The sequence below is a fragment of the Canis lupus genome, chromosome 6 (genome assembly GCF_003254725.2).
Source record: "Canis lupus dingo isolate Sandy chromosome 6, ASM325472v2, whole genome shotgun sequence".
NCBI classification, from domain to species: Eukaryota; Metazoa; Chordata; class Mammalia; order Carnivora; family Canidae; genus Canis; species Canis lupus.
This window is the reverse complement of record NC_064248.1, coordinates 4,767,246-4,791,226: the sequence shown is the minus strand read 5'-3', so window position 1 is coordinate 4,791,226 and position 23,981 is coordinate 4,767,246. Positions and strand designations below refer to the sequence as shown.

General features: G+C 44.0%; 1 long non-coding RNA gene across 1 annotated transcript; it reads right to left on the bottom strand.

Moving 5' to 3' along the window:
• Positions 1 to 20,173: 20,173 nt before the first annotated feature.
• LOC112646371 (uncharacterized) lies at positions 20,174 to 22,317 on the bottom strand. Its single transcript, XR_003127611.3, has 3 exons — positions 22,195 to 22,317; positions 21,407 to 21,511; positions 20,174 to 20,348 (listed from the first exon to the last, which is right to left on the bottom strand). It is a non-coding gene; the product is annotated as an uncharacterized LOC112646371 (long non-coding RNA).
• Between the last annotated feature and the right edge of the window lie 1,664 nt (positions 22,318 to 23,981).

Here is a 23,981-nt window from a genome sequence, read left to right as displayed (position 1 = left end):
TCTGCATCGGTGATTTTGAAGAGCCAAAGGGCAAAGATAAGGGGGGCTCCTTTGGATTCTTCGTCAGAATATAGGGGTTGATGTCTGTGTTTTGCCACTGCTAGAACACTTAGCTGCTCATTTGCATTTATAGATACAATGGCATTTTAAGTAGATCAATATAAAAGGGTAGAGCTTTTTTCTTCAAGACATTTGTTCCTCATCAGATGAGAATAATCTTAGCTTCATTTGTTGTATATTTTACTCTGAGTCAAGAACTTAACCATTTCAAATCTGGAAAGCCCCATCACACAGGAAATACTCCCATTTTACAGATTAGGAAATGGAGGGATGCTTGTTCTAAGAGGGGGTGCAGGGTTTGACTCCAGCTCTGCCTGGCTCCCAGTGAGTTCTGACAACTACCACCCTGGTAAGATACCATCTCCTGGTCTATAAAGGGAAAGCTGGTCCCTGCTCTCTTGCAGGTGCCTGGAGCATGCTTCTCCCTTAGTCATCGTGCAGAAGGATCTCAGGGCTCCCTGCAGGTGAGGGAGTGGAGGACTCACAGCTTTTGTGTAAAGTTCCTGACTCCTCACTGCGGACATTCTTAGCATGGGGCAGAAGAGAATCTTAGTGACCTTAGAATTCTTTGTTAGAAAACAAATTTTTAGGGGCACCTGGGTGGCTCAGTTGGCTTCGCGTCTGTCTTTGGCTCAGGGTCCTGGGATCAAGCCCCAAGTAAGGCTCCCTGCTCAGTGGGGATCCTGTTTCTCACTCTGCACCTGCCTCCACTTATGTTTTCTTTCTTTCTTTCTTTCAAATAAATAAATAAATAAATAAATAAATAAATAAATAAATAAGAATCTTTTTATAAAAGAGAAAGCAGGGATCCCTGGGTGGTTCAGCAGTTGAGCACCTGCCTTCAGCCCAGGGCATGATCCTGGAGTCCTGGGATGGAGTCCCACATCAGGCTCCCTGCATGGAGCCTGCTTCTCCCTCTGCCTGTGTCTCTACCTCTCTCTGTGTGTCTCTCATGAATAAATAAATAAAATCTTTGAAAAAAAAAAAAAGAGAAAACATTTTTTTTAAATTGCATTAAACAATGTATTTGAAACTAAATTCCTGGACAAAAATATTTTCTCTCATTTTGGATGAAAATATCCTGTTCCTTTATGAGTATTTTTTGAACCAGAGAATGGGGCCTGAAGTACTGATGACTAGCGTGTACTGATGAGTGTGAACATGTGTGTCAGGGATTGAATATTTGTGTCCCCCCATCATTTCATATGTTGACGCTCCAACCCCCAAAGTGATGGTATCTGGAGGGGAGGCCTCTGGAAAGTAATTGGATCACAAGGGTGGAGTGCTCCTAAATGAGAGTAGTGCCCTTAAGAGAGAAGACAGGAGAGTGATGATTCTCTCTCTCATTCTCTCTCTCTCTCTCTGCCAGATGAAGACAAAGCAAGAAGACTGCCATCTGCAGACCAGGACAAGGCTCCTTATCACACACCAAATTTGCCAGCACCTCAATCTTAGATTTGTCAGCTTCCAGAACCATGATAAGTAAACACATCCATTTAAGCAGCTTAGTCTGCTATTTGTTACAGCAGCACAAACTGATGAAGGTGGTGCTCTTGGGACAAAGGATTTAGAATCCTGGGTGACCTAAAGGACATGCATTTGTCACATATATTGAGGAAATCAGGGTTTCTGATGACTTGTCCAACTGAAGACAATTATAAATGCAACGGGCTACCTACCACACATAGCTACCCCAAATTATCAGCAGTCTGCTTGTTAAGTAATTAAGTGTTGTTCAGAAATTAAGTTAAGCAAAGAACATCTAGCTAAAGATCTAAATGAGTAGATGAAATTTACCTTCCCATGACTAAGAAGAAAACAGGTGGGTCCATCCCTGTAAAGCATGCTGGGGTGATCCTACCAGAGCTCGGGGCCCATGGCTTATACTGAACCATTTACTTCTCTCTGGCATCCAGAGCGATGTTGGCCTTCACCAGCATCTTGGCCTTTTTCTCTGCCTAGCAGACACCAGGAATTTTTATTCTCTGCTCAAATGTCCAGGGCTATTCTTCAGGCTTCCTTATTGGTGCCATAGACTTCCTGATTGATGAGAACGGGAATGGCCTGGCATCCCAGTTTGCACTGGGTCACCTTCATCCTGTTCTGTCTTTACAGGAAGCCCTTGTGATCCAGCCTTGTTTGTCCCTGACCCACAGCCGGCCCTGGTGAGATCCATGGGGACCCCAGGACCAGGGCCCCTGGAGGACCTCACCCTGAAGTTTCAGGGACTCTCACATCAGGAAGAGTTGAGGGATTGAGTCTAGCAGGCTGATACATTAGAAAAGGGAGGCTGAGCAGATCCCTAAAAGGAAGGGGCCCAGCCAGATCTCAGGTGGTAGGAAACAGAAGACTGAGAAGAGGAAAGCTGGCTAACAGGAAGCAGGATGGGTCTGGAGCCTGCCTGCAGTGAGAGGTGCTTTCTCCCCAGCAGTGATATGCCAACTACCTGGGCTACAACACACCAGGTGTGTGGCCCACAGTCTCAACCCATGGACACTTCATACAACAACAATGTCCCTCCTTCTTCACACCTTGTGATAGGGTAAGACAAACCAACAAACACACCAGAACAGAAAGGGGAAACATCATTCTGTGGTTTCCCTGGTGCAGTTCTGTGCCAGCAAAGACATTGAAGACAGCCCCCCACCTCTGCTTTAGCTGGTGGCTCAGAAGTATCTGGAGACATTTTCATGTCAAAATAACCCAAAGATGAGAGAAAGAGGGAGAGAGAGAGAGAGAGAGAGAGAGAGAGAGAGAGAGAGAGAAAGGGGAGACCTTTTGAATACATGCTAAGGCAAGACAGTTGATTTTAAAATGAAGGATGAACTCTTGCCATTTGTGACAACATGGATGGACCTAGAAGGTATGATGCTAAGTGAAAAATAGATCAGATAATGAAAGACAAAGGCCATGTGATTTCACTTATCTGTAGAATCTTAAAAACAAAACAAATGAGTCAACAAAACTAACTCAAAGATACAGAGAACAAACAGGTGGTAGCCAGAGGGGAGAGGGTGGGAGGATGGGCAAAATAGGGGAAGGGGATTAAGAGGTACAAACTTAAAGTTATAAAATAAATAAGTCCCAGGAATGAAGGGGACGGCACAGGGAATGGAGTCAACGGTATTACAACAATGTCATATGCTCACATGGGGGGGCCTGTGCTTGTCATTTATTGTGTTGAACTCTGAGTGATGCACAGAATTGTGGAAGCGTTATGCTGTACACCTGACACTAATATAATGCCGTATGTTAATTACACTTCAATTAAAAAAAAAAACAACAAATGTTCCATTCCAGGGCTATGTTTAAGGTTTTATTTTATTTTATTTTATTTTATTTTATTTTATTTTATAAGATTTTATTTATTTATTTGTGAGAGACACAGAGAGAGAGGCAGAGACACAAGCAGAGGAATAAGCAGGCTCCCTACAGGGAGCCTGATGTGGAACTCGATCCAGGACCCTGGGATTATGACCTGAGCCAAAGGCAGACACTCAACCACTGAGCCACCCAGGTGCCCCAAGGTTATGTTTCAGATAAATGAAGAAGTGAAAAGTTTGTGCAAAAAGCCCCAAAAGACGACTTGGATTTAGCCTACGTCAAAGATTATTCTAAAGGAAAATTTTATCCATTGTAACAATTATAAATAAAAAAAAAGTTTTTACAAATTAGACAACATCATCAGCGTTATCAGACATAGTTTAAATCCTGTTTTTGCCACTTGCTAAATAGGTGATTTGGGGTAAGTCCTTCTGTATGGTAAACCTCATTTCTTTTTCCAGAGAAAATATTTATTTTCTATATTCCAGATAACAAAGGTGAAATGAAATAATATAAAGATGCATCTGGTTTGGCACATCATTTAGAGTAAGTGCTGGTTCTTCTGATTGTAGCCTCAAAGTGAAACTTGTTTTATCATTTTTTTTTCAAATTTTTATTTTAATTCCAGTTAGCTCACATAGAGTGTAATATTAGTTTCAGATGTACGGTATAGTGATTTAACACTTCCATGCATCACTGGATGCTCATCATGACAAGTGAGCTCCTTAATCCTCAAATACCTTATCTTGTTAGCTGAGGGGTGGGGTGCTTGGGGTGGTAAATATGCCAGTATTCTCAAGCAGGAAATCTGGGTCTTGCCATGGGTTGAGCTTATCCTGCTGCAGCATCAGACAGCAGATGACAAAGAGGGAGTGTCGTTGTTGACCTGCATGCCTTATCTGGCACATTTGTCAAAGTTGTCTGACTCCTTCGCTGTGTATCAGCAAATATCTTGTGTAGTGAATACATGAAAAGTTTTAAGAAAACATCACATTTGTAAATGGCTGGACTGATTATGAGCAGAGAAACTTGTTGAAATCTATAGTCAAGAAGCACATCTTGTAGCTCGATGTCAAGGCATTCCTGATTGGCAGCATGTACTGAAATCATCAGAGTATTTTATTTTATTTTATTTTATTTTATTTTATTTTATTTTATTTTATTTTTGAGAGAGAGAGAGAGTGCACGACAGAGAGAGCGAGTGCATGAACAGGATGGAGGGTGGTGGCAGAGGGAGAGGAAGAAAAAGAATCTTGAGCAGATTCCACACTCAGCAAGAGCCCAACACGGGGCTTGATCTCATGACCAAAATCAAGAGTTGGACCCTTAACCAGCTGAACACCCAGGAGTTCCTGAAATCATCAAATCCCTTTTAAAAAGGTAAAACTTGCATTTTAAAGCTTCCAAAATGTCATCTCTGTTACCTTTAGTGACACTGTGGAGTTATTCCTACTCCCATTTCTTGGGTGAGGAAGTTAAATTCAGGGGATGTGAGGGACTTGCCCAAAGTTGTGCAGCTCACAAGTGGCCACATTCTGATAAAACTTCAGCTGCTTTTGGTCCACTGCCTTTTTTGGAGAAGAACATGCACATCTTGGGGAAGAGGTGAGTACCCAGACGAAGGGAAGTGCAAGGCTATAATGCTGATACAGCTAGACCTTAGGAGAAGTATCTGATTCCAGCTGGAGCAAGAAAAGTACAGGAGGATCTCACAATACCTTGCACAAGATAGTAAGTAAGTTCTCAAAAAGTGATGAGGACACAAAAGAGGACATAGGTGCCAGCCAGAAGGAATTCCCACTGGCTGAATCTGAGGCAGTATGAGCATTGAATTGAATAAAATAAGAATTCATGAACCCACAAGGACAATAAACAAACAAGATAAAGCTCTTGCTTACAGTATGAAGCCAACTAATCCATAGAGAAAGAATAAAAAAGAAAGTAATTGGAATAATAACGGATTTAGTTAAAAATTAATAGACGCTAAAAGGAAGCTGACAGTTTGATGGGGAAACGAGAAATTTACAAAGTCTCACAGGATCCCTTTACACCTATGTATTTGTGCAACAGGAAAAAGAATTGTCTTTCTAGAAATGGGAGAAACCTGCTGGGTACCGTCTTAAACCACATGCTCAACGTTAATAGCAGTAGTAAAGGAAAAACTGACCTTACCAGTGGGATTAGGAGGCACAAATCTATGAGGGGAACTAGACTCCTCCTTTAGGGGACACTTAAAATTGCCAAAGGTAGTAAGGCTAGAAGGTAGTAATGTAAGAGTTATATATATATTTTAAGATTCTATTTATTCATGAGAGACACAGAGAGGAGAGAGAGAGAGGCAGAGACACAGGCAGAGGGAGAAGTAGGCTCCCTGCAGGGAGCCCAATGTGAGACTCAATCCCAGGACCCCAGGGTCACAACCTGAACCAAAGGTATATGCTTAACCACTGAGCCACCCAGGTGCCCCATAACATAAGATTTAAATTCAGATCTGATTTCAAGCCCTTATTATGTCTCCCACATCCTGGGTCTGAAGGGTGTCTCTGGTCCATAACTGGTGCTGACAGGAGGTGGTTGGGCAGGACAAGACAGTGAAACAGGAAGAGATTGGTGGAGGTCATTGAAATGCCTGGCAGAGAAAGGACCTTCCACATGGAATGAAAGATGGCATGGTGGAATGACTCCCCGAGAGATGGAGTTGCTCTCTGCCACTAGCCATTTCCTGATGATTTTCTGATTTTGGAGGACACGCAAAAGGAGCATCCCGAGAACTCCTCGCCTCCTGTACAATGCACTGAGTTATAATGAGGCTTTACCAGAAGACACCTTTAGTAACAAACCAGACGCAGCAAAAAGGATGGGTAGTTAATTACATGGTCAATTGCTCATCCATATTTACACGGCGCTATTATGGGATTATTTTCACCTTGCAAAACAAATCCATTTGGATAAATCAATATTATTTCCCAATACAGTTCCTAATCTCCACTCAGGGAAAAAAAAAAGTACCGAGAGGCAAATCTAATACTCTTCTCAAGATAATTGGACAAAATCATATCCAGGAATAGCCCTGAAAGAAAAAGTCTAGTTAATAAGTATTTGACAGCAATCAGAAGATGCTGCTAAAAAGATTTTTAGAGGGTCCCTGGAGGGGGTAGATTAATATCCTTAAGAGAATTTGATTTTTGCTACATGGAGAGTTCTTTTTGATAACAATTTTTATGTTTTTTAAGATACAAATTAAGTCATTCTTTGGACTTGGGATAAACTCTGCAGAAATATCTAGAGAAAATAAATGTCTCTGTATGGGGCAAAGCCAACAACTTTACACTTCTTTCAAAAGCTTGGTGCTTGTGTTTTGATTTGTTTTGTTTTCTGTTCCACTCACGGAAACAACTCATTTATTTCAGGTGGCCATGGAAAGAGGTATTCCACGTGAGTGAAATAGACAAAGTCCGAATTAAAAAAGAAAATCCTTTTAAATATAAATCTTCCTAAAATGTGTTATGTATTCCCTTCACATTCTTCAGTGGAGCTTGCCGATCAAGATTTGACTTTTGTCTGTCTTTCTTTTTTTGATGACTCTGGGTTCAACGCCTGGTGTTATATAATAGACTATCTTTGTGGAGAAGACTTGGATCAGAGATGGGGTTTCAGGCCAGGGTAGGTGCCTGAGTCAAGCCAAAGCCTGAGTACGAGCAGAGAAATATTGGAACGAGGCCATGGACAGATGGGATGCAAGGCACAGTGGAGTAAGGAGGAAAAGCAGGATGGCCAAGTGGCTCAGCAGGAGGTTGGGCCATTACCTGCATTGTGCTCACATGCAGAACCCAGGCAGCTCCCAGCACATGAATGCCCTGATTTCTGCTCTGTTCTCCCAGCAGAGGGGGCATTTCACTTCACCTCCATCATCTTGCTTATCTAGACTCCAGGATCATCACGGGTAAATAGGGGCATGTAGGAGGCAGGTCAGGTACAACTAGAGACACACACTTCAATGTCAGATGGGCATTGCAGGGACACTGTTCTTGAGGTTCCTGCTTCATGGTTAGTTTCTTTGCATTCTAGAATAAGTTCTTGCTTTAATCTTTTCCATGTACCTGGCTTTTTAGGACTTGGATAACTCACTTGCAGGCTCTGTCAGGCCCTGAATATACCTCACAATGCAGATTCTTGCCACCTCCACCTTACCCTGAGGACCAGCATTTATCCCTGTCCTCCACCTCGTCCCACTCCTCAGGCACCTCTTTCTGAGCCTGGCCTCAGGCCTATCCTAGTGCCCCTGGTCTTAGCTTATTTCCTTGATCTACAATCTGCTGCCCCCATTTTTCCTGATTCTTTCTAACAGCATTGATGTAGGAAGCTAGCCTTAGATACCACTATCATGGGATGATAAGTTTTGAAATACTGTCTTGGGGGGTAAATCTGGTCTTATTCTTTTCAACTTGACACCATTAACACTAGACCATAAAGCCAGAGAAAAAGAGGGGTGGGGGAAGGATGTAAGGGAAGTCCCAGCTGGATAGGAAGGGAAAACAGAAAATGATTCTACCAAGAAAGAGAAAGAGGAAAGAGGAAGGAAAAGGCAAGCATGTGTTACCCACTCTCCCACCCCTAGAGTTACCTCATCTCCTCTTGGAGTTGAAACACTGGCGAGAAGGGAGACAGGAGGTAGAAATAATCAGAGAAGCTTGTGGAAGTTCTTAGGTAAGGACATTTGCTCCTTGCTTTCTTGAAGGTAGACTGACAGAATTTTAAGGCCTTAGAGAAGTCCTCTTTCCCCAACTACCATTAATCCCTCTCCATCAACTACCAATCTATGGTGCTAGAATCACGTGTCATGACTGAAGCGGTTCATATGAAATGCAGGATGGTTTCTAGAGGGTCACATCTGAGGACAGGCTCTTGGAACACCTCATACACCCTCAACGGGGTATCTAGAAGTCACTAGGAGGGAAGTGAAATTGCATAGAGAACCAGTAGACAAGTAGAAACCAAGACGAGGAGGCTCCAACATGAGAGAACATGGAGGCAGAGCCCAAGACTATTGTAGGGGCCATGAATGTCTCCTGACCAGCAGTGAATGGCCAAGATAACAAGGGAGAGGGATATGAGCTGAGGAGGAGTCACAGGATGTCATGTAAGGCATGCATGGCCAACATCAGGGAGCTGTGCATTGTGAGGAGTGCATAGGGCCTTCCAATGAAACCACACCAGTACTCTGTGAGAAAGCCAATGATTGGACTCCTGCTCCATGGACAACATCACAAACTAGTCACCAATGGTCAAGTAAGGACTAGAGCTAGGCATAGAGACGTTTGCTCCTTTTCCACATATCTCCACCCACACCACCTACAATCCCACCCAGACCATAGAAGAACTTGAAGACAGAGCGAGAAGAAGGAGAGGAAGAGAGAACCAGCATATCATTCTGTGGGGGAAGGTGAGAAGCTTTCAAGTGGATATGAACTTGAAATTTTAAATAGGACTCAACTGAGTTTTCAAGCCATATATTTTTTTGAAGATTGTATGTATGTATGTATGAAAGAGAGAGTGTGTGTGAAGAGGGAGGGGCAGAAGGAGAGGGAGAGAGAGAATCCCAAGAAGACTCTCACTTAGCTCAGGGCTCAATCCCACAACTCTGACCATGACCTAAGCCGAAATCAAGAGTCGGTGGCCTAATCAAGCAAGCCACCCATGTTTCCCTGGCCTGCCAAATTGACAGTGGTTGTAGAAAGGAGAGTCTGGTTATGTACAGGGACAATAGTTGGAAAAAAGAATAAAGTCATTTTGGGGGTAATTTCTTGAGTTCAAACTATCCCATAAACTGGTCTATTTTGTGCCTCTCTGCTCATACTGGCTAATACCAGTCACTGGCTGGATTATCATAAGAAGCATGTGAAACTAGAATAACTTGCTATATCCCCAAGCAAATTCCCAGGTGGCCATAGACTACCATATGAGGACTTTTGAGCCAATCATCTTAGGTTCAAATTTGAATTCCTTCACTTGCCAGATATGTGGTGATGGGCAAATCCCTTAAGTTAGGTTTGCCTTAGTTTCCTCATTTGTCAGAAGAAAGCAATAATAGAATCATAGATGCCATATGATATACATAGACATACACTGTGTGAACACACACGGTATCCATACCTGCTAATTTATCTTCCTCCCCATCACCAGTAATTCAGCTAATAATTCTTGCTTATGACAAACTGGAGAACACTATGGCTTGCTTATCTCTTTACTTGAATTTGTTAGATCTGTAGTTTTTTAAGAGAAAGAGAGACAGAGAGAGAGCATGAGTGGGGGTTGGGGGAGAGAGGCAGAGGAAGAAGGAAGGAGAGAATCCCAAGCCAACTCTGCTGAGCACAGAGCCTGATGCAGAGCTCGATCTCATGACCTGAGCCGAAATCAAGAGCTGTACACTCAACTGACTGAGTCATCCACGAGCCCTGTTAGATCTGTATTTATTTACTTATTTTTAACCGAAGTATAACATACATTTATAGTGTCTAATATATGTATGTATATATCTGTTCTGGTTATCTGGTTATCTATTGCTAAGTAATGGACTACCTCAAAACCCAGTGGTTTAAAAGCAACTTCTTATCATCTTCCGTGACTTTGTGGGTTGACTGAACACAGCTAGATGGAGTCATCTGGAGGCTTCTTTGCTTACATATCTCTTGCCTGGGCTGGAATGGCAGAATAACCAGGCACTGTTATGTCTCTCTTTCAGAGCTCTACATGTGACTAGTTTGGGCTTCCTCCCAGCATGGCAGCCTCAGAGTTGTCAGAACGTTTGAGGCATTGGCTTGCTTCGTAATGGACATCCTGAGAGAACAAGGTGGAAGTTGCAAGCTCTCAAAAGTCTCAGAAAGTCAATTCCATCAAATTCCACTGTGTAAGTAAATCATGAGCCATGACTTTCATACCAGTTTGGGTTTACGCACAATGTATTTGGCATCCCTCTTTCAGTGAGAGGAAGACCAAAGCATTTGTGACCATGTATAATCTATAATAACACCAATTTAATCACCTTTCACATTAAGACTGAGAGTCTTTCCAACACCCAGAACATTTCCTTGTGCCCTTTTCCAGCCAATTTTTCTATTGACGATCACTATTCTGTATATTTATTTTTAACATTTATGACTAAATGTAATATAGTAAATATAATCTTTAATGTTTCTGAATCAAAGTTTTTAAAAGATTTTATTTAGTTACTTGAGAGAGAGAAAGAGAGACAGTGTGTATGTGTTAGCGTGGGGAGGAGCAGAGGGAGAAAGAGAATCCTTAAGCAGATTCCCAGCTCAATGTGGAGCCTGACCCAGAGCTTGATCCCAGGACCCTGAGATCATGACCTGAGCTGAAACCAAGAGTCAGCACTCAACTGACTGAGCCACCTAAGCATTCCTCTAACAGGGAGTTTTTAAAAATATTACTTTCCTCCTTCTGATATGATGTCAAACACCTTGTGCATAAACTCCAATTGGTAGGCATAAAGTACCATTTTGCCATGCCACTCAAAGCTCAAAACTGCATGTAGATTCCTAAGGATGATGAATCAAATCCAAATAATTCCTTAGCATTGTTCTCACAGCCTTCCACGTGCATAAAGAAAATATTTTGAGTATCAACTGATGTACTTTCCATTTGCACTTACATACCTCCCTCTCATACAGTAAGAGCTATCCTGTTGCTTAAAACAAGTGCTGTCAAACTTTGCCTGTGAAAGGCTACATGGTACATATGTTAGGCTCTGGAGGCCCTGTGGCCTCTATTGCAAGTACTTAGCTGTATCATCATAATGTGAAGACAGACGTAGATGATATGTAAATGAGTCAGTGGCTGTGTTCACACAGAATTTTACAGACACTGAAATTTCAATTCATATAATTTCCATGTGTCACAAAATATTATCCTTCTTTAAATTTTTACAGCCATTTAAAAAAATACAAAAAACATTTTTGGCTCACGGGCCATGCAAAAACAGGCTGAGCAGGAGTTGGCCTGCCAACTCTTGCCCTTGAAGATGGACAGGGGCTGGGGAGGAAAGCCAGACATCCAGCTCTTGGCTTTCTCCGGTCACATATAGAGGAGGGGGCAGTGTAAGACATGGCCCAGTTTTGGAGGAAGGAGCATAGCACCTGTGCACTGGGGATCCTGTAGGGGCCCAGCCACCATCATCTGCTTCAGTGAGCTCTAACCATTGAGCAACCTTAGCTGCCCTTCTCATTGACCTTTAGCCACTGACAGCTGCACGTCACTCACAGATTGGCCAGCAGGAACAATAACTCTTTATACCTCTGGACGTTGCTCAGCCCACGCCAACAGCCCAGGGTGGACAACATGCTCTGTAACAGCCTCGGACACTCATCAGCCCCCAAGCCAACACTGTTGGCAGAGCCACCATGAGCAACTCCAGGGCCCATGTTTGGATTGCACTTGGTAGAAGCAAACTTTCTTCTCCCAGCTGGGGCGACGTGGAAAATCGGCTCCATTTACCTTCCCCTTCCCTCCTGCTTTGAGGCTGCATTCTTGGCAAACGTGCTCACTCACCATCCCCTCTGTGTACCACTTTGCACTTCTGCTTATGCCTGGAATCCATCCGTCTATCCTCCCAAGCCATTCCAACCCTCATCCACGCCCTCACTCACATCTGCCATGAAAGCATCCTTGGAATCCTCAGGGTTTGGTAGCGGACAGCTCTTACTGCAGTCACTGTGCAGGTGCAAATCAATTATCCACTATCTACATGCAACATTTGCCTTGTCATCTTGAACTCACATAAATCTCTGGATAACTGCCTCATGTATGCGTAGGTTCTTCCTGAAACTTGTTCTCGAAGAAACCTCGAATTTACTTTGATTTCTCGTGTCCTCCTCCCCTCCCCGTGCTGTCCATGGACAAGTTCAGTTGTTTCCAAATCTTTCTTTAATTCATCCATTTCTCTCCAGCTCCACTGTAATCCAAGCTGCTAAAATCTCTTTTATGGCCCAGTCTCCTTGCTGATCTCTCTGCCTCTACCATCTGTTCTCCAGCAGCCTGCCTGTAATCGCCTTAATACATAAAGCACCACAGATTGAGCTGGGTCCTACCTTCCTCTCCAGCTTATCCTCATTCTCCTCTCTCATCTTGCTCACGATGCCCTGACCATATGGCCTCCTTTGGGTCCTCAAACAGGCCAACTATTTGTACCCTCTGGCCTCTTATGTGTGTTGCTTGCTCTGTCTGAAACAGTCTTCCATTCTTTTTCCCTCCTCACCCTCTACCTGGCAGGTGTCCAGATTAAGTAGCTCCTCCCAATGAGACCTTCCCTGTGGGTTTTAGCTAAAGCAACCCTCTACCCTAGTATATTTCCCTCCATTTGTTTTCTTATCACCAGTTATCAGAATTTTCCATTAGTGATTAATTTATTTGTATATGTATTTCCTTGCAGTGTATTTCCCATGTCTCTCCTACTAGTCATAAGCTCTAGGAAGACAGAATACTGTCAGCCCTGCTTATGTCCTCTCAGCCTAAATCAGTTCCTAAGTAGGACAGGGTCTCAACAAACATTTGTTGAATGAGCAAGTGAGCTCAAAAGTCCTTTAGATCAAAAATTGTGTCTTTGACTCCCCTGCCTGTCTAGCACACTGGAGGTCCTCTATAGATACTGCTTTATTGGATTTGTGGTACAATGATTAAATGTAGCAATGTGGATTCCTCTCTTCACATCCCCTAATTGCCTCCTTCCCCTAAAGATTAAGCAGTTTCACAGAAGCCCTGAAATCTCTAGGAGCCTCTCTATTGTCATAAAAAGGGGTTCACTATATTTCTTAATATTGTCTACCTTTTGATATCAGGTCCAGGCACCGCTGAGAGAAATCCCTCCTGGTCCCTGTCTGCATGTCGACAGGTTTCATGGAATATTTATACCTCCTGGAAGAAAGAATGGAAACTTCAGAGAACCACACAGACCTGCCAGTTACTTTCTAGGGCAGGTGCCAGGGGACAGAGAAAGGGAGTTATAAATTGTTAGTGCTAAAAAGACTCATTTGGCTAACGTCTTCATTTGATGGGGGAAGGAACCAGGGCCCAGAGTAGATATGGTCTGAGACCTTAGTCCAAGGTGTCTGTTCTGATCCTCTGCCTAGATCAGCTCAGGTGTCTATTTGCCAGGAGCAGGGAGCCTCCCTTCCCCACTCCCGCCAGCCTGTTCATGGCCATGGTCTTGCGCCCTGATGCTCTGTTCCTGCCTAAGTCTGGTTGTGTGTCCTTTGACCTCGTTTTTTTTCTAGTTCTCTGCTCATCTGTTCAACTTGGCAAAGTTCATCATCTCTGGTTTCATCTTTTGTGTTCCCTAGAGGTAAATGGCCTTTTGGTTTTCTCATCCCAGAAAACTTTGAGAAGCCTTCTGGTAAGATGGCTGCCAAGGTTGGGAACTACCTGCTGCCCAGCTGCTGTGTCTCAGCAATAGGCTCTACCTTTGAAACTCTGCTCTGTGATGCTCTCCGTGAAGCACTGATCATGAGGTGCTCTAGAGAGAGAAGATAGGGCTGCAGGAGGAAGGAGGAAGTAGCTACTTCATACTTGGGTCCTGTTGGCTTCCTTCCTTCCTTCCTTCCTTCCTTCCTTCCTTCCTTCCTTCCTTCCTTCCTTCCTTCCTTCCTTCCTTCCTGTTGCTGTGAGTGTGGCTCCAGGAAGTCTTCTTCACCTGGTGGCAGCAATTCCTTTCTGTAGCAGTGGCTACATCCAGTTTCCCCAACATTTGTGGCCCTAGCTTCATCCCTGCCCCCCCAGCCCCCCAGCCACCCAGCCACTAAGGTCCCAGCACCAGCCAAGAAAGCACCCTTTCTCCAGAGGCTGAGACTCAACTCCACCGGTCTTTCTCCTCAAGATTCTAAGTCTGAACAATTTCAGCCTCCTCTTCCTGCTCCTCCAGCCTGAGTGGTGGCAATATTTATGTATTTATTGGCATTGCTCAACCCTGAAATGTTTTTCTTGCTCTTTTGTTGCCTAGTTAAAGGCCTGTATTCAGATCTCCATCAGATGACTGGCATGGTTCTTTCTTCTGACTGGATCAGGAATAATATACCAGTATATCCAAGTTAGGCAGTTGGACATGAGATGGGGCTGCAGGGGTGATATGGAGCTGGGGTGCAGGGGTGCGGGGGTGAGTGTGACAGTAAAGCTCATGTTTCTGTTCTGGAAATAGAATCAAATGCTCATACCTGCCTTGTCTTCTGTGGCATTCACAGCAAGTTCTCAGCATTCTGTAAACAATTCCTCACAAGATTGGGTGGGGTGGTGCTCAGGGTCCTGTCAGGAGCCAGTTAAGTCACTAAGGCAGGAACATCATCTCACTGAGAGAAAGGGGTTTTCCCCACATTGCAGACATGGCCTAATGGCCTAGAATGCTTGTTATTTATATTATCCACCTATTCACCTATCTATTTACGTATCTACTGCCTATCTATATATCCACCCATCCATCAATTTGTAACCCTTCTATCAGCCTATCTACCTATCAATTTATTTATTATGTATGTATCTATCTATCTACTTACCTACCTATTCATCCAGCTATAGGTCTATTTATCTGTTTCTTGCACGGAGAAGGTGAAGCAGCCTCAAACAGGAGGGAGAGGAGGGACACTGCCACTGGGAAGGGTGGGGTCTCACAGACCATTTCCTCTACTGACCCTCCTTGTCCATGTATTAGCATATGAACTATGAGAGAGAGAGCAAGAAAGAGAGAGTGCATGAGTTGGGGGAGGAACGGGGGGAGGGGACAAGAGGGGAAAGAATCTCATGCAGATTCGGCACTGAGCATGGAGACTGATGCGAGGCTTGATCTAATCACCCTGAGATCATGACCTGAATGGAAACCAAGAGTTGAGCACTCAACCAACAGAGCCACCCAGGTACCCTCCACTGGTGATGATTGAATAATAGCTGGGAAATGTGGTCTGTAGCTGAGCAGCCACAAGTCCACTGCAACTTCAAGTTTTTGTTAGCAGCAGCAGAAGGGGAGAATGCATTTGGATCCCAGTTGTCTCTGTTCCAGCTCAGTCCTGCTTGTCCTGCTCTTGATAGCTGATAAAGTCAGGAGTGACCTTGGGCAGACATTTATTCGTAAACTGGGTATCTACCTATAGTGAGCGTGCATTCATGTAAGAAAGTGTGCCATAACAAAACTTTTTACAAGTCTATCCTATATTTATTGCCTCATACGTGCAAGGCACTAGCTGGGAGCTTTATATAAGTATTTTATTTATTTTTCATTAAAATGTAATTATACCATAGTCAATAATATTGTAATAACTTTGTATGGTGACAGATGGTAACTAGACTTACTGTGGGGATCATTTCATAATGTATAAAAATATCGAGTCACTGTGATATACACCTGAAGTTAATGGAATATTATATGTCAATTATATCTTAATAAAAAAAATCACATTCTTATTGTCATAACTGGGGCTGAGAAACATGGTCCTTCTTTGCATTACAGAACTCAGTGGTCCAGAGCCTATGTAGAACTGGGTTGTACATGGTGGTGGGTAGAGAAGTCCTGCCCATAATCTAGCTTCACCACCTACAACAGCCCTATGAGCTAGGAACTGGTAGCATTTCTATTTTACATCAGCTAAGTAAGACCAAGTGGCAGAGGTGGGATTTGCACCTGGCTCCCAGGTGTACAGCTCACCCTCTTATTACCCCCTGGGCAGCTCCACTGTGGTCACTCACCAAGATGTGGGTGGTTGGGGGCAGCGCCCTGCATCCCACATAGTGTGGAAAGTGTTAGGAATAGGGTGGCTCCACCTCTTGCCGAAGGGGTTCACAGGTGGGAGCATGCAGGGCCAATTTCAGACAGCAACTAATTCCAATTTGTTATTAATAAAAACAGTTCAAGAATCATTTGGCGAAAGACTGCGGGATCCAGTGCTATTGATGAGAAGGGTTTAATGGGAAAACGCACAGCTGCAGCAGATGGATGTCGACGGGGCCTCTCCAGAGTGTTCCACTCTGTTTTCCTTTGTCTTTGAATAAATTCGGAGGGTGCCACGTGAGAGCCTGGATGGATGGTTTTGAACCACAGCTAATTAAAAACAGGCGCTTCCCTGAGGGTTAATGATGAAGGAAAGTGAACTCACCCAGACAAACAGTCCTCTGGTCTGGGCTGTTACTTCCTGGAACAGAAGGGCCTTTGGCCAGGGTGCAAATGTAGCTACTAAGCCCTTAGGTATTAAGCCAGCAGTGGAAATGAAACACAAGGCATCCTGATCCCTCCATTCCCACCTTGGTCTGCTGAAGAACCCCGACTCACTTGATACAGGTGTTCAGGTGGCTCCTCTGAGGGCCATGAACATTAGCAGCCCCAGGGAAAGGTTAGCTCATGGCCAGAGGAGCCCCCATGGAGCCAGTGAACTTCCAGATCCAGATCACAGGGGTCTGCACCTGATCCAGCTTGGATGGCCCCCGGCCTCCAGGGACATGTAGCCCTCTAGTGACCAGCCTTTCAGAACCTAAGGAAGCCTCTGTTAACTTGGCAGGCCTCTGCGAAACACATCCTTTTTTCTCCTAGATGAAGCCAGCCCAATCCTCAGCACCTTACTTTTGCATATGAAAGCCCTGGTAATTACTACTTTCATCCTTAAAGCTTGCAAGTGACATACAAAATTAGCACTTGAGAGGATCCACTTTTAGACCTTGTTGTAAAGCAAAACTTATTATTTGAAGATAAATCAATTTCTGTTGCCTGTATTTGCGGTTTCCCCCAGATGGCTAATTACTAAAGATAAATGTGTATAAACACAAGCCTTATCCCTCTCCATCCATCTTCCCTGCCTGCCTGTTTATCCAGAGGTTAATAATTGCAATCCTGTAGTGTATTGCCATAGTAATGGCTTTGATGGGCCGACAAGTTTACGACCTTTTATTACAAACAGAAGGACACGCGTTTCAAGAAAGGAAGGTCATTTTAGAGATAAATGTACAGATAACTAGGCTCGATGAAACAGAGCCAAAAGGAAAAAGAAAACAGAAAACAAAATCTAAAGGGGGGGGGGGAAGCCCCACACAACTGCACAAAACAAACAGAATAAATGTCATGGAAATCGGCTTACAGCAAAATTGAATAAGGTTCCCACAAGCATTAATTTTCATATTTTCTGTTTATGCACCGTTAGAATTATTCCCCAGCTTTGATTTACGAGAGAGTAAGACCCGGCGCTATCATTCAGACACTCGCCAAATTCATTTAAGGGCTAGATCTCCCATTCAGATGGGACCAACTTCCTCCCTGGTCGAGAGGCCAGGTGGAAAGTGATATGTCTTCATAGAGTAGCTGAGGATTGACGTTCAAATGTGTTTTGTCCTTCCTCTCTCCCTCCTTTCCTCCCTTCCTGCCTTCCTTATCATAATGCATACTCATTATAATAATCATACAATACAGAATAATAAAGTCTGCCCCTTCCCCATCGTCCATCCCACTTTTGGGAAAAGACCAGCACTAAGAGATGGTTAATTATAAAAATATAACTCTGATATGTGCAAGACAATGTTCTAAGCCATTTATAAAGGTAAACTCATCTTCTCATAAAAACCCTACAGAGTTATTATCATTGTATCTGTTTTACAGGTAAAAAACCAGAAACCCGGAGAGATAAGTAACATGCTGAAAGCCAGAGAGGCAGTAACAGGAAGAGAAGCTTATTTGTCTATTTGGGATGTCCCAGCAAAACGCCATGGCCTGGGTTCCTCATAAACAATGGTAATTTATTTCCCATGGTTCTGGAGGTTAGAAGTTCAAGGTCAAGGTACCAGCAGATTCAGTGTCTGCTGAGATCCCCCCCCCCCCCGCCCCCTGTCCTGGTTTGTAGATGGCTGGCTTCTCATTGGAAAAAAAAAGAGTCAAGAGAGTTCCCTGGGGTCTGTTTTATAAGAGAACTAATGCCATTCACGAGGACTGCACCCTCATGACCTAATCACCTTCCAAGCTCCCCACCTCCTAATGCCATCATGGTGGGAACTAGGACTTCAACATATGAATTTGGGGGAGACACGATGTTCAGACAATAGCAAGGAGGGAATCAGATCACCACTTGCAGATCTCCAAGGCCTCAGCTCATCTCTTTGCCAAAATGCCAACCTGTATCTCAAGCCAACTACCCTCTTGTACTGAGGAGTTGTTGAGACGCCTACGCTGACACTGAACATGTAGGATTTCCTGGCCAATGTTCTGCCCAATACTCTGGGTTGCATCAAAGAAAAACTATACTAGCTGGAGTTACATAGGAAAGGAAGACTTTATTCAAGACTATTGCAATAGGGAGAGAGAGAGAAGGGCCTCAACACCAAATACAGTAGGGGCAGCTGGGGACTTACAATAGGCAGTCAGTGGAATGACTGGGAGGAAGTTGGTTAGTAACCAGGGCGTGGGGGGGTCTAGCTGAACTGGGCTCAGTGGGCCAAGGAAGGTGGGCTAAGGAAAAGAGAGCTTAGAGGAGCTCCCCAAAAATTTGGTCAAGAGGGAAATCCTCAGTTGCCTCCTTGAATCTCAGAAATACACAAAGAAATATATTTGGGCACATGGCTCTATTCCATGCTTTCTGTGAATGGCCTCTTGTATACACCATGTCTGCCTGAGTACATTTCAGTGTTGTTCTCATTCAGAACATTCTCAAAACCTCTGAGTTTCAGGAACCAATATGAATCTGCTCTGAGCATTTAATCCAATGGTACAGAATCATGTAACTCATGTTATTCTGATTTCTTTTTTCTTCCTCTGTGAATGCTCCTTAGTGAGCTATATCCCAATTCAACTCAAACCCCAAACTAACCTTCAAATTAAATTCCATTTCTGCGAGACTTAAAGATTAAACTAGAACCACACTATACATGATTAGAAGTTTGATTTGTGTTCATTCATTCCTTTATTCATCCTTTTTTTTTATTTGTTTGTTTAAGAAAATCCTAATTTCTTCTTGTATTAGAGTTTTCAGGAGAAACAGAATCTATATTATCCAATAGGATAGATAGATAGATAGATAGATAGATAGATAGATAGATAGATAGGATTGGCTCATATGATTATGGGGACTGACAAGTCCCAAGATCTGTGGCTAGCCAACTGGAATCCCAAGAGAGCAGATGGTGTAGTTTTAGTCTGTCCTGATCTTGAGCCAGTATCTGCCCTAGGTCAAGACCCAGGAAGAGCCCATATTTCAGTTTGAGTCTAATTGAAGAACCAGTCTGTTTGAAGACATTGAAGAACCAATGTCCCATCTCAAGGCAGTCAAGCAAGGAGGAGCTCTTTCTTTCTTGTGGAGTGTCATTCTTTTTGCTCCTTTAAGCCCTCAACTGATGAGGCCTACCCACATCGGGGAGGCCTGTTTGCTTTTCTCAAAATCCCCTGAATCCAGTGTTATTCTCAACTAGAAACACTCTCATGGACACACCCAGAATAATGCTGACCAAATGTCTAGGCATCCTGAAGCCCAGGCAAGTTGATGCCTAAAATTAACTATTACACCTGTCTGTGTATATTTATGATGGGATCTGTGCTAGGAGCAGGGGACATGATGCGGACAAGCCATCAACCTCCACTGTGGAGGAACCCATAGTCTGGCCAACACAAGTTTGCAAACAATGTGCCAATTACTCCAGATGGGTCAAGGGCAAGCTTTCAAGTCTTGATGGAAGGGAAGAGTATTATGAAAGAATCACTCATGGACACAGAGGCATGATTGAGAATTATGCATCCTTCATGTTTATTTTATGGAAGGTTTTCTGCTTCTTTTCCACTGGGCCTCAGGCTCCAGGAAGTCTCCACCTTTTTATTACTTCCTGTTTGTAAGGACTGCTTTCTTTCCAGGACTGCTGAGGGCTTTTGAATTACTAAGACTCCTTCCCTCTCTCTTGAGCACTGACTGGTGCCAGCCTGCCTTCTCCTCTTGTCGTCTCTGAAAAGCCTGAAAGTCAGAAGAGGGTTAATCACAGTTGTTAAGAAGCAGAGGGCATAGAAGCCTACCCTGCCTGCACCCCGCCCCCCCCTTTCTTTCTTTTCCTTCTTTCCTAGTAATGAACCCTGCCTCCTTTAAGAGCTAAGTTAAAGTCTGGGCAAGAGAGTGTACTTGAGAACCCCTCAGAGGGTTCTCAAGTACAGAGGGTTCTCAAGTACAGAGGGTTCTCAATAGAGAACCCTCTGTTCTGTCCTAACTTAAAAAGAAGATGGCCTAGAGAGAGCCTCCATTTCTAGAAAGTTTGCTTGTGTATTTTCTTTTTCATTTATAACACCTTATAATTGGGACCTAGTTAAAGAGTGACCCCCTTCTCTACTTGAGAAGAAAGATTTGTGTGACTTAGACATTTCTTTTATTTGCACACATACATGCTATTCATGAAGGGGAGAATATATATGGCTTTATTATTTTTTTATTTTTATTTTTTTTAAAGATTTTATTTATTTATTCACGAGAGACACAGAGAGAGAGACAGAGGCAGAGACAGAGGCAGAGGGAGAAGCAGGCTCCATGCAGGGAGCCCACCGTGGGACTCGATCCCGGGTCTCCAGGATCAGGCCCTGGACTGAAGGCGGCGCTAAAGTGCTGAGCCACCAGGGCTGCCCCATATATGGTTTTAAAGTGGCACAATCGTTTGGAGCTTAAGTTATGTTACAGATGATAAGATCCCAAAGATCACAGGGCAGGATGAGATCCTTGGAGAGAAACATCAAGGTTTCTCCTGTCATCGTATTCTGCTTCCCTCACTAGCACCCCACTTTATTATAAGATGGGGCTTCCAGGGTGACCTGCGTACAAAATAAGAATGAAGCATTTTCCAATTATCTATTGTTTTGCAACCAACCATCCTAAGACTCAGTGACTAAAACAATAACAACATTTGTTTTGCTCTTGAATCTGCTGTGTATGCCAGGCTTGGCAGGGACAGCCTGTGTCTGCTCCACTTGGCATTCCCCCGGGGCGGCAGGAGGGTTGGAGCTGGGATCATCAAGAGGCTGCTCACTCACCAACTGGTGGCTGGTGACGGCTGTGGGCTGAACACCTACATGTGGCCTCTGCATATGGCCCAAGCTTCCTCAAAACATGGTGGCTGGGTTTCAAGGATAAATATCCTGAAAGAAAGCAAGAAAGACAGGTGGAAACTATATCGGTTTTTTGAATCTAGCCTGGCAACTTCTTAGTGTCAATTGCATTTTCGATGCTGCACATATATACAGCCTGGATTCAGGGGGAGGGAAATCAGGAGACCATCAAAGCCTGCAGACTTATTTTTAAAACCACCACAAGCATCATCCATAGGAACTTGGTCAACATTTCTTCCTCTGATCTGAATCAGGGTAAAGATGTCACACCATCTGTTCCCATGCTTCCAAATGGCACCAGGTGATCTGAATGATTCCACAGAGAGTACAAGCTGGGCTGGTCGTGGTCTTTATTAGGTGACCCTGATGTGCTAAGGAGGCTCCAAATATTAAGGGAGGGAGCCCTGGTAGCTGTATGCTTATCTCTTGAGGCTCCTTCTCTCCAAGCATGGGCCCAGAGGGGAATCCAGCTTCTCCGGCCTGCCTTCTTTTTGGGACCTAAAAACAGGCTCTTTTTGATTCCATGGTTTATTTTATTTTTTTATATTTTATTTAAATTCAATTTTCCAACATATATATACAACACTCAGTGCTCATCTCTTGATGGTTTTGCAGTCAATAACTATGAGAATCGGAGGAGACATAAATGATACGTAGGCTCTAGACTATCCATGCACCCAGGCTTCTCCAGGCCCAGTCTCTCTGAGTCTCACCAGTTGCCCTTTAGAAACTAGTCTGCATTCAAATATGCTTGCTTGGAGCCTGAGTCATTTATCTGGCTCTTTTCTTTCCATTCACTCCAGAGTTTTTAGTCTTTGTCTCCTGTCACTGCCAGGCATTCCGCTTCAGAATCTGACTCCCCCCCGCCTTCGCAACTCTTTGTAGTGTCAAAGCCTTAGAACTCCATTGTCGGCCCACTTGCTAAATTGGTGCCCCTTGGATCCCTGTGTGAGCTGAATGGTATTTGAATTCATTTGGATCCCTCCGTTTACACATCTGTAAAATGGGGAAATGATATATCTGCCTTATCAAATTGTGATAGGGATGAAATGACTTCATTCATGGAAAGTAGTTAAGACAGAAACAGACCATTTAGTCAGTATTCAATATTTTTATTACAATTATTGCTTAGATTGCTCACTCTCTCCGGATTCCTGCCCGACACTGCCAGCTCTCTGGAACCCCAGCCTACAATCCAAACTGATTCCCTCTGTTTCCAGCTTTGCCCTGTCTTGAGCTCCTCTTCCTCTTTCCTGGGTTCCTATTATTGGCTGGGTGGCTGTAGGTCTCAAGGCCATGCAGGCTTGCATTTCAACTAAACACGGGTTCTGTGTCTCCATGCTGTCTCCTCCTATCTCCTCTCCCTGCCACGAAGCTGGGGATGCTCTTGGAAGGGCAGCCCCGAGCTCATGTGAGGATGACAGACGACGCGAGATGATGGAAGTGACATCGCTAATGACTGAAATCAACTCCTCCAGCCAGAGCCAGAATCTGAAGGAGGAATTCAACAGTGAGGACCCTGAATATATGGTCCTGCCCAAAGTCCTGCCAGAAATCAGTCTCCGCCAGAAAATTGAGCTGTGATTATTACAAAGAGTCAGAATGATGGCTCTAGGCATGACACTTCGGGAGCTCCATAAAGAGCAGCCCAAACAATTTCGACATTAATTGTTTGGAGAAGAAGGATGGTTTGTGAAGGAGGATCTTGTTATTCCCTGAAAAGCTCCTATGAAGACGTCAGGCGTATGGAAATAACAGATGGGAAGGGCGTGCCGGGATCATTACTCTGAACTCGGAGCGCCGTTATTGACAAGCACAACCCACGTCACCAGGCAGATAGATGTGCCAGGATTGTGAGGGAGATGCACAGAGAAGGGAAAGCAGAAACCAAATATTTCCAAACATCAGGAGGTGGAGAGAATTGCATTCAGAGTATGGCATTCTTCAAAGTAAAATAAAGAAAAAGCATAAAGGTTTGGGAAAGAATGTGAGCAAGGAAGATCCCATTGAAGGTTAATTCACTGACAAATTTGTTTTCATTTGCCTGGAATGTGGTAGTTCCCAATGTTGGGGGGATCACACTGAGATTCTGATGATAACGGTGGCCTCTCTTTCTCAAAAATTCCCTTATGATGCACAGTTGTGACAAACAACGTGAGAAGCATCGATGGGGTGGGAGATGTAAGAGGTTCCCAAAAGGTGATTCAAGCAGTAGTCTTTCCTTCCATGGAAAGAGATGTAGAGGTGACCAGAATTCAGGGCCTGGGCTTGCTGCCCGGCAGATTTCCAGGGAGGACATCAACACAGGGCCCTCTGCTGTGGCCACCATGCTACAACCCCACAGTCTTGATAAGGCGCTGTCATGGGGTCAGAGGCTTCCTTGCATCCATCCGGCTTGAGCACTTGACTAGAATCAGGCTAAGTGGCCTCTAGCTCTTGTCCTGTCTCTGTGAATCAATGGGGGTACTATTAGAATTTAGGGAGGCATATTTTCTTGGGG